The sequence below is a fragment of the Rattus rattus genome, chromosome 3 (assembly GCF_011064425.1).
Source record: "Rattus rattus isolate New Zealand chromosome 3, Rrattus_CSIRO_v1, whole genome shotgun sequence".
Taxonomy (NCBI): Eukaryota; Metazoa; Chordata; class Mammalia; order Rodentia; family Muridae; genus Rattus; species Rattus rattus.
In genome coordinates, this window is record NC_046156.1 from 124,997,113 (window position 1) to 125,007,128 (window position 10,016).

Genomic DNA, 10,016 nt, shown 5'->3' on the forward strand with positions numbered 1-10,016 from the left:
GGCTTCTAACCCATTTCTATGTCAGTTTCCCTCTCAAAGCAGCCCTAGGTAAAGAGCCTCATGTGACTAGCCTTAACAGTGAACACCCCGGAACCTGCCAATAGCCTCCTGTCTTTCTGGTATGTGAAAACACTGTCCACAGCCTAATGCCAGCTCACAAGACCTTGGTCCAGGCTCTCTGCTAGGTCCCTGACCACTGAACTGTTGTCACATGCAAACTTGCTGTTTTCAGTCGCTGCATTTCAGGGTCCTTTCACAGCCATGGAGAATTGAAACATAGATTTAACTTAGTGACGCAGAGAGCGCAGTACTAACTCCACTTTTCATCTGGAAGGTGGACTCCTGAAGCCCTTTCCCCAGAGCTCTCACTTAGTTGTGTTTTGCTAATTTGGTTTTTGTTTTTCCCCCAAGACAACACGTGTTTTGTCTTATATAAAACTTATTTATGCCATGCATGTGTTCATGCAGGCATTGGTGTGGGTTTAGACTTTGAAACTGGAAAGAGCAAATAGAGATTGGAGAATTAAGTTGAGGACTGTGGCCGTGTGTGGTGTGAGTGGAAAGAAGGATCCTGGGAGTGGGAGGACATTGGAGGGGCTCATGGATGGGCAAAGGGGTGGGGGAGAATCAACACAAGTCTCTGCTTGAAAATCTCAGCATCAAAGCTAATTCCTCGTATGATAACTTTTAAACTAATTTGTAAAAGCCTGTCATACCATCAATGCTTGCACATTTCTAGCTTAAGCTGAGAGTCAGCCAGAAAGCAGAAAATCCCCACAAGTTTCACATTTTTATTAATTTTTCCTAAGAAGGCAACAAGCTGGTGGATAACATGTGTCAGGGTTCCGATTAAAAGTAACTCTCAAAATACCTCAGTCTCCTCTCTTTTTGACTCGCCTAATCTTCGGTGTTACAAAACTATCTGGACAGACAACCTACTATGCCCAGGTTTCAGAAGTTCTACAGCATGCCCACTGTGGGTGAGCGGATGCTGTGTTGAGAGGCGAAACCTGACATTTACCTGATCTTCTCGTGTGGTAAAGGGATCCTTCAACCCACATCATAATCTCTTAGCTCATAACTGCTGACTGATTTGAGCAGATGTGTGTCAGTGCTGCTCAGAGGGAGACGCTTTGATATGCCAGCCATAGACTATCACCACAGAAAGCACAGTGCTTAATTTTAGATCAGGCATTTAAAAAAGGAATCAGAAGATGGTAACGGAAGTCCTCCTGGCTCTAAGGACTCTTCACCGAGAGAAGAGCTTGAAATAATTTGCCTGCAAAACAGTCTGCTCTCCACTTAGAGACTATTGGGTTCTTTACATTTTTAAAGAATAGACTCGTGTATTTTATTGTATGCATCCGAACGTTTGGCCTGGATGTACATATGTGCCTGGTGCCCACAGAGGTCAGAAGAGGGAATCAGATCCCCTGGAATGGGAGTTATGGATAGGTGTCAGCTGCCATTCTGGCAACCAACTAACTTCCTGTCCTCTATAAAAGCAGCAAGTACTTCTAACCCCCCCCCCCAGCCACCTCTACAGCCCCGACTGGGATCTAGTTAACAAGGGGGATCCCTACTGGGATCTAGTTAACAAGGGGGATAGTCAGTGACCAGGATGATTTTGATCCCAGTAGGATGGTGAGATGTCACTTACATTATTGTCTTTTTTATTTTATTTTAAACCGTCTTACTATAAAAGCAATACAAATAACAAATGAAATGTGGAGAAGAGCAAAGCCATCCACTTGCTGCCCCGCCATCCTACCGGGACCGTCACTGGTGATCTGATTGTCTACTTTCATGGCCTGGTGTGTCATTCACATCCATGACCACATTAATGCTGTGTCCCTTCTCTTACTGTAGCGTTTCCTCCGTGCTATTCACGGATACCTGCATACAGACTAGAAGTGTGCTGGCCTATTGCTGCAAAGAGGCACCATGACCAATGCAACTCTTATGAAAGGAAGCATTTGATTGGGGGCTGGCTTGCCATTTCAGAGGTTCAGTATATCATCATCATAGCAGGCATGGTGCTGGAGAAGTGGATAAGAGTTCTACAACAGGATCCACAGGCAGCAGGAAAAGGGACAGGAGGTCTGGCTTAAACTTTTGAAACCTCAAAGCCCATCCATCCCCAGTGACACACTTCCTCTGACAAGGCCTCACCTTCTAATCCTTTTTAAATAGTGTCACTCCCTGAGGACTAGGTACTCAAGTACACAAGCCTATGGGGCCATCCTTCTTTAAACCACCACAAGTATCATTCAGAATTTTTTATTTAAGTATTGTATGACATTTTATCTGTCTGTCTGTGTGCTCCTCAAGATGTGTGAGTGAAGGTCAGAGAGCAACTTGCAAGAATCAATCGTCAGGGGCTACAGAGATGGCTCAGTGATTAAGAGCACTGACTGCTCTCTTCCAGAGGTCCTGAGTTCAATTCCTAGCAACCACATGGTGGCTCACAACCGTCTGTAATGAGATCTGATGCCCTCTTCTGGTGTGTCTGAAGACAGCTACAGTGTACTTATACATAACAATAAATAAATCTTTAAAAAGAAAAAGAACCGTCTTCTTTTAACCATGTGATCTTGGCGATCACACTCATGTCAGTCAAGTGGCTGGTGTCTTTACCTGCTAAGCCATCTCACTGGTCCTAGGAAAAAGTTTTAACTCCTTAAAGGCTCCATTATCCTTGATCAAACTCTACTTTGGATAAGCAAATAGTCAAAGATAAATTGCAACTATAGAAAACCTCCTTTTGTTTGAAATCCAATCATAAAAAAAGAATTATTTGATGGACAGGATGTTATCAAATAATTATTATGTTATCAAATAATGTTATCTGTTTGCTCAGAGCAGTCAAGTAAATCCTTTTAAAAGCACGAGAGCTAAATAAGATAGGGTCTTTCCATGCAGGCCAGCCTGGTTCCAAGCTTGCAATCCCTCTCCATCTGTTATGGAGTTATCATGAGTTCTGGGATTATAGGTTCGTGCCATCACTCCCAGCTGTCCTTTCTCAATTGCTGTTTCATCATGAATGTAAGAAAGTTTTGTGTAAAGAGAGTTGTGGTCATTCACTGTACTTGTCCAGCCTCCTCTCTGGAAGACGAGTCCCTCTGTACACAAGTCAACACAAGGTCCAGGTCTTTGATGTCTGCTAATAGTCAGGAAGTGTCACTGTGTCGCTGTGAGTAGCTAATGACACCAACAAAGGGGCTGATGATTCATGAGGACGTCACTGGGTCTCAGTTTTTAATGTTTTTACAGGCTGTGCATACACCTTTAAGAAATCGCTTTCTAATGCATTTAGAGTCTTTGGCTCATTCTTAAGTGACTTTTATTTTGATAGTTTCAATTTTTTAAGTGTACTAAACTGATGGTTAGATTTAATTGATGATTATTTTATTCCTAGCATTAAGAAGATACTCTCATCAAGCATAACAAAGCAAGAGCTTCAAACATCTTTTCACTGCTTAAAAAAAATCTTATTATTTAATCTCAAATTAGCCCTTTGTCCTTGGTAGAAAAGCAGGAAGACAAACTACAATGTATAGGTTTCTGTTTGTTTTCAAATTATTTGAGGGAAATATTATTGATACTTTTTCCCAAAACAGTTCTCAAATTAAGTTAATTGGTCTTGGTATGGGGTGTGATGTATGGGTCTGGGTATGGGGTGTGATGTACTGGTAGAACACTTACTTAGCATCCTCAAGATCCTCAATCGTTGGTACTTAACATGTTTTACTAAAATTAAACGTTCTGTAGTAACTACTTAAATGTGTCCTTTTTAACACATACACAATATCAAGTCTCTTTTCAACACTCTCAAAAAACAACTGGGAAACCATTAGGATTGCTGGCCTCCAATTCCTCTCTGCGGTAGAGACTTAGACCATATGTGTCAGGCTCAGTGTTCAGGCCAAGAACCAAAGAGGAACAAGTGGATGCTACGTGCTACGTTCAAGAAGTCCAGGAGACTCATGTATCATAGCATTTACTATAAGTGGAAATTGTGTGTGTGTGTGTGTGTGTGTGTGTGTGTGTGTGTGTGTGTGTGTTTAGCTAAACCAAATTTAAGGAAAAGAGTATCAGATAAGCCCAAATCCTTTCTTTATCTATTCCAACAGTCCATTCTCAATTGTTTGTTTAATAAATAATAAAATGTATCTAGCACTGTCAGGCACCTTTCTGCACTCCTTCTGAAATTCCTAGGCTTCTACACACTTTTTTCCCCACTCACAGTCAGGTCCTATATAGAGAAATAGCCTGTTTTCACTTCGGAAAAGGTGACAAGTTACAGAAAAGGTGGCAAGGCAGTTGTTTTTAAGACTAAAAACCCTACGTGGCAGCTTATATCCTTCCATCTCCCAACTAAAAGCTCGCCTGGGAAGCGCAAGAGAGGAAGCCTCACACCCTGCTTTCACCGCTGCCCTGGAATCCGTAGCTATCTGTGGGCACTCTGGTCAGGAGGCCTGCCCTCATAGCCACCAGGGATCCTGCTCCATTCTCACAGTCTGCCCCCCATTGAGGAATTACACGTGTGAACCTGAGGGTGTCTACCAGGCACTCATGGGTCTGGTCAGAGAAAGAAGCCTCCAAGTAAAGCAATCTGTGCATCAGATTTGCTGGACGCAAAAACCCCCTGGAAACTTTTCTCTTCAGAATTAGTATCTCCAGCCTTTCTGTACCCTGACCGGAAGCCTCCAAAGCAAAGAGCCAGGAACGAGGGAACCAAATAAAAGAAACACAAAAGAACAGACCCTTGCTAACTTCTGCTCACTGGGGCCACCTGTTGCACCAGCAGAGTCCGGCAGCTATGTTACCTATTCCCTAAGTAATAATAAGTCCCTTAAACTGATCCCAACCATCAACAGGGAAAAAAGAACAGCGAACAGCCTTACCCATAGAGTGCATTGTGTTTTGTCCCCTGCCCTGGCTCATGGACGAAGATGGGGCAGCTTTTGATGGCATGTCTGTGGCTGGCTGGCAGCATGTCATCCATTCTTGGTTTCTGGTACCTCCCTTTCTAGCCATAGTTTCCCAAAGAGTTCTTACAGGTCTCCTAATTTAGAGTACTGGTTCTGTCTGTATTTCCCAAGCAAGCAGATACTGTCCAAAGAGCTTTGCCCAGTGTGATTCTCAGAGTCTTGACTATCTTACTCTGTGGAGGGATGTCTATTGCAATTTAGTCTGTTGCTATGTGTTCCAAGACAAATTGAGTATCCCAAGATCTGCTTGCCCCAAGATGAGTGGTTGGTCTACAGATTCTCATGTCCGCCAATCTTTGCTGTATAAACCTTGCCCACCAATTATCCCTGATTGGTTAACGAGAGTTGCTGACAGCCTATAGCTGGGCAGGAGAGAGGTAGGCAGGACAAGGGTTCCCAGGCTTGGGGTACCAGGTAGGGCATGAGAGAAAGCAAGAGAGAAGAAGATAGAAGAAGAAGGAAAGGGGTTGGGGATTTGGCTCAGTGATAGAGCACTTGCCTAGCAAGCAAGACCCTGGGTTTGGTCCCCAGCTCTGGAAAAAAGAAGGAAGGAGGAGGAGGAGGAGGAGGAGGAGGAGGAGGAGGAGGAGGAGGAGGAGGAGGAGGAGGAGGAGGAGGAGGAGGAGGAGAGAGAAGAAGAAGAAGAAGAAGAAGAAGAAGGAGAAGAAGAAGAAGAAGAAGAAGAAGAAGAAGAAGAAGAAGAAGAAGAAGAAGAAGAAGAAGAAGAAGAAGAAGAAGGAAATAGCCATGGGGTAGGTGGATCATGATCACATGGCCACGAGGGCTGGCCTGGTGGAGTAGTTGTGGTCCAGGCAGAGCATAGCAAGTGGTATCTCAGGGATCACCACGGGGAAGTAGACAAAATAGCACAGAGGGTTGATATCTGCCCGGCTCTGGTGCTTTTAAGATGATTATAAATCTAAAGGTTTCTGTGCCTTTTATCTGAAAACAATATGGTCTGAAGTGGGGTAGAAACCCCTACTAGATCTTTAAAAACAACAAAAGAGTGTAGCAAATGCCTGGAATAGTAGTTACCACACAGATGTCTGTCCCCTTCCTCACGACCACTTAACAGTAGAATGGTTTCATTGCACCTCCATGTTCTAGATTCAGAGTCGGCCCCTTTGTAGAGTTCTATAGGAGTAGGATAGCCGTCCTTTCTTAGCATGGTTCAGCTTTCCTATACTGGCCATCTCAGTCAGTCTTTTACTTACAGCCCCAGCAGCTGGAGAAATGTATGCAAATGAACTTAAGCACACAGGATGCCTTTGCTTCCCACACACTGAGATACACAGCCTATGGACTTTTATTTATCTTAGGGAATAAGGTGGCCTGTCTTTTGTAATTAAATCCAGCCTTCTGCTTCTGTTGACTTGCCTTGGTCTTTGAGTTCTCTGTCTTCTCTTTCTAGGTTTTTCTTTCATGGAGTTATAGTTCTATTTAATTAAGAATCCTTTGCACAGCCAAGTGGTAGTACTGCACACCTTTAATTCCAGGAAATGTGGAAGCCGGAGGCAGGAGAATGTCTGTGAGTTCAAGGCCAGCCTGAGAATCATTAGTGAAACTCTGCTGTGCCTGATAAGAGCCTAGCATAACTGTTTTCTGAGAGGCCTCATCCAGCAGCTGTTGGAAACAGATGTGGAGACCCACAGCCAAACTTAAGCAGAGTTTGAGGAGTCTTGTGAAAGAGTGGGAGAAAGGGTCGAGGGGGCCAGGAGGTCAAGGGCACCATAAGATGATCTACAAAGTCAACTACTCTGGGCACATGGGGGCTCACAGAGACTGAACCATCAACCAAAGAGCATGCATGGGCTGGACCAAGACCTCCTATACATACGTAGCAGATGTACAGCATAGTATCCATATGGGTCCCCTAACTAGTAGAGCAGGGGTGGATTCTGACTCTGTTACCTCCCACTGGACCCCTAACCCCTAGGTGGGCAGCCTTGTCTGGCCTCATTGGGAGAAGATGTGCCTAGTCCTGCAGTGACTTGATGTGTCATGAGGGGTTGGTACTTATGGACATCCTTCCCTTTTCAGAGAAGGGGAAGAGATCATGAGGGACAGGGATTAAAATGGGACTGGGAAGAGAGGAGGGAGGAGGATTCGATTGGGATGTGAAGCAAATAAATAAGTAAACTAAGAAAGAATTAAAGAATCTTTTTACAAGACAGAATTTACTCTTGTGTTTTGAGCCAGAAATCCATTTCCCTCCCAAGCTGGGCTGTGCCTCTAGTACTTTGGAACACGGACTAGAACACCCAGCTTCTCTCTGAACCTTGGAAAATACGGAGACTGCAGAAATCCCTGTCCATGAATATGGGCCAGGCTGACGATTTGCTCAGGGGTCAGCTTGTTCTTTGACATTAGTGTGAGTGAGCTCCCCAGTTCTGTGCAGGGCACAGTGTTTGCTGCAGCCGGTTCAGAGGCTGTGCTGTGAGCTTTCATAATGGGGCTTTGCTCCAGCTCTCGCCTGTGACACGGAGATTATGCTGTTTACAGAAAGCCCCAGGGTGAGGTGAAAAGTACCAGTTGATAACAGTTCTTTGATTTTTCCAAGACTTCAACTGGCGTCCCTGGTAATATCAGCCCTTTCTCTTCAGACTTGTATGCAGGTAGGTCAGCCAATAGATGAGGATCATGATGATGATGGTGGTGGTGGTCGTGGTGATGATGGTGATGGAGGAGGAAGAAGAGGAGGAGGAGGAGGGGTTCCTTCAAAGAAGCAAAAGGCCTTTTACCCACAGTACTTCTTTCTTTATGAGTAAAATGATGACCACTGTTCATTGCTGTGACACTCAAGCTGACACCACTGTCTAACAGTGGCTTGGGGTTCTGTAGTATTTACTCTTCCCTCTGTGGTCGAGTTGACTGTCTGGGCTTTCACAAAACCATTCATTGAATTGAGCAGATAAATAAATATCCAAAGCATAGGAAACAGAATGAATCAGTCAACATTTATTTACTGGTTCACTCAGCTGTGAGGCAGACATCAGGCATTCTGAAGCGAGGTTCTAAACAGAACTAAGACAGGCTTTCAATCCTGTAGGAATATAAAAAGCAGTCACTCTCCAGGCCTGATGGTTGTTCTTGTGCTGAAGACATTAAGATCCAAACATTATTCAATTTCGTTTCCACCAACTCTGACATCCATAGATGCATTCCAAACACTCCCTTGCTTCCGAGAGGATATCCCTTGGCGTTGTTTATTTCCTTCTGTGGTATCGAGACCAAATCCAAGACCTCACACAGGCTAGGCAAATGTTCTACCCCTGCCCGCATCCTAAGAACTTCACCAAATGAATAGTTTAATTGGGTTACTTCTTGTGAGATTTTAGTTACTAGCACCTTAGATCACAAATTAGGGGGTTTATTTTTAATTAGGATAAAGATAATATGAATTTTCTTAAAAACTGACAAACATTGGTACATGGTAGATGCCACAAAATGCAGTAACTTTAAGAAAATTGATCTTTTGAGGTATCAACCTTTTGACTGTTACCCCATTAAGAGGAGCAGTTGTCTTATAAGTTCTTTGTACTTTGTCAAATTATCTTTTAAAAAAAGGAAAAATATTCAATAAGTGGGGCTAAACAGCTGAACAGAGTAAGGTACTCGCTGTATGTCGTAAAGATCATAAAAGTCATTTCTTTAGGCAGCTTATTTAGTATTCCACAGCCCTTTATAAAACAATGTGGTAGATCTAGAGTAGTGAGGAGTGTTGTCCATGGCCCTTCCGTGACCTCTGTCCATCATGTTCACTGCCCATAAAGCTGCTTTCACTACACTTCATCATACAGACCCCCTTTCCCCATATTCCAGTCAGGCTCAGCTGTGGGAACCAACACAAGCTCAAGGAAGGAGAAAGAAGACGGAAGCATTAATTCATTATCTTGCTCTTCATCCTTGATGAAGCTCACAGCTCCAGACAAGGGGTCATCTACCATACTGACAGCTTCACTTCCTGAGTCCTGGGTTCTGATAGGCCAGCTCTTCTCCATGTCCTGTCTAGACCCAGGTCTGAGAAAACTCCCAGCCACAGCTTGATGTTTCCCTTGACTTTGCCAACACCTGGGAAAGCGTGTGCCATTTGAACACTGCTGGAACCCCGCCCTGGATTGCAGCTAGAAAGACTTAGTAATAAATAGTTTATTGAAACGTGTAACAGAAGGATGTAGACATCTGCCTCAGGCTAATATAGTAGTTCAGGCGACCTCCTCAAGGGTATTAGAACGGAAGGAGACTTTATCAGTTAACTGTCACTTTAATGATAGTGTCACTGAGTCTCTATGCCCCTTATTTCAGCATACTCAGGTGTGACCAAAAGAGGCCGATGGCCCTGAGAATGGGTGCTAAGTACTCATTTCTTGCCCAAGAGGTTATAGATCTGACAATTCAGGGTAACTGAAGGTGGTGACAATCTCTTTCATGCACATCCTAGTCATAACCAACTACGGTTTTGTGAAGAATAGATCAGAAGGCCACCAAAAACATGTCAGCCTCAGTCACAAGGATACCTAAGCAGAGTCTATGACAAATATTTAAGTGTGGGTAATTGATTGATTGATAATGAATTTTATTTCTCATATCTGGAAAGCACAGGAGCCTGGGACAGAGGCTCTCATGGTTTTAGGTCTCACAGGGCTCTTTCTTTACTTCCTTCTTGCTGCATCCTCATGAGAACAGCCAGAGAGCACAGGGAACTAAGCAGTTCCCCCAGGAGATCTTAAGGCAATGCCTATCAGCCATGACAAAGCCCTCATGGCCAAGCTGTGTCGAGTTGACAGTCAATATTAACTATACCTCCATTTTCCTTTTTAATGAAACAAAAGCCTATAACACCTCTAGCCATTAAATCTCTGTGCTGTATTTATCTAGCTGCATTTTTATCTATCTCCCTGTATGTATGTATGTATGTATGTATGTATGTATGTATGTATGTATGTATGTATGTATGTATGTATGAAGAATAGACGCAGGGACGTGAATCTTGTGCTACTGTGATAAAGTCTGGTCTGGTTT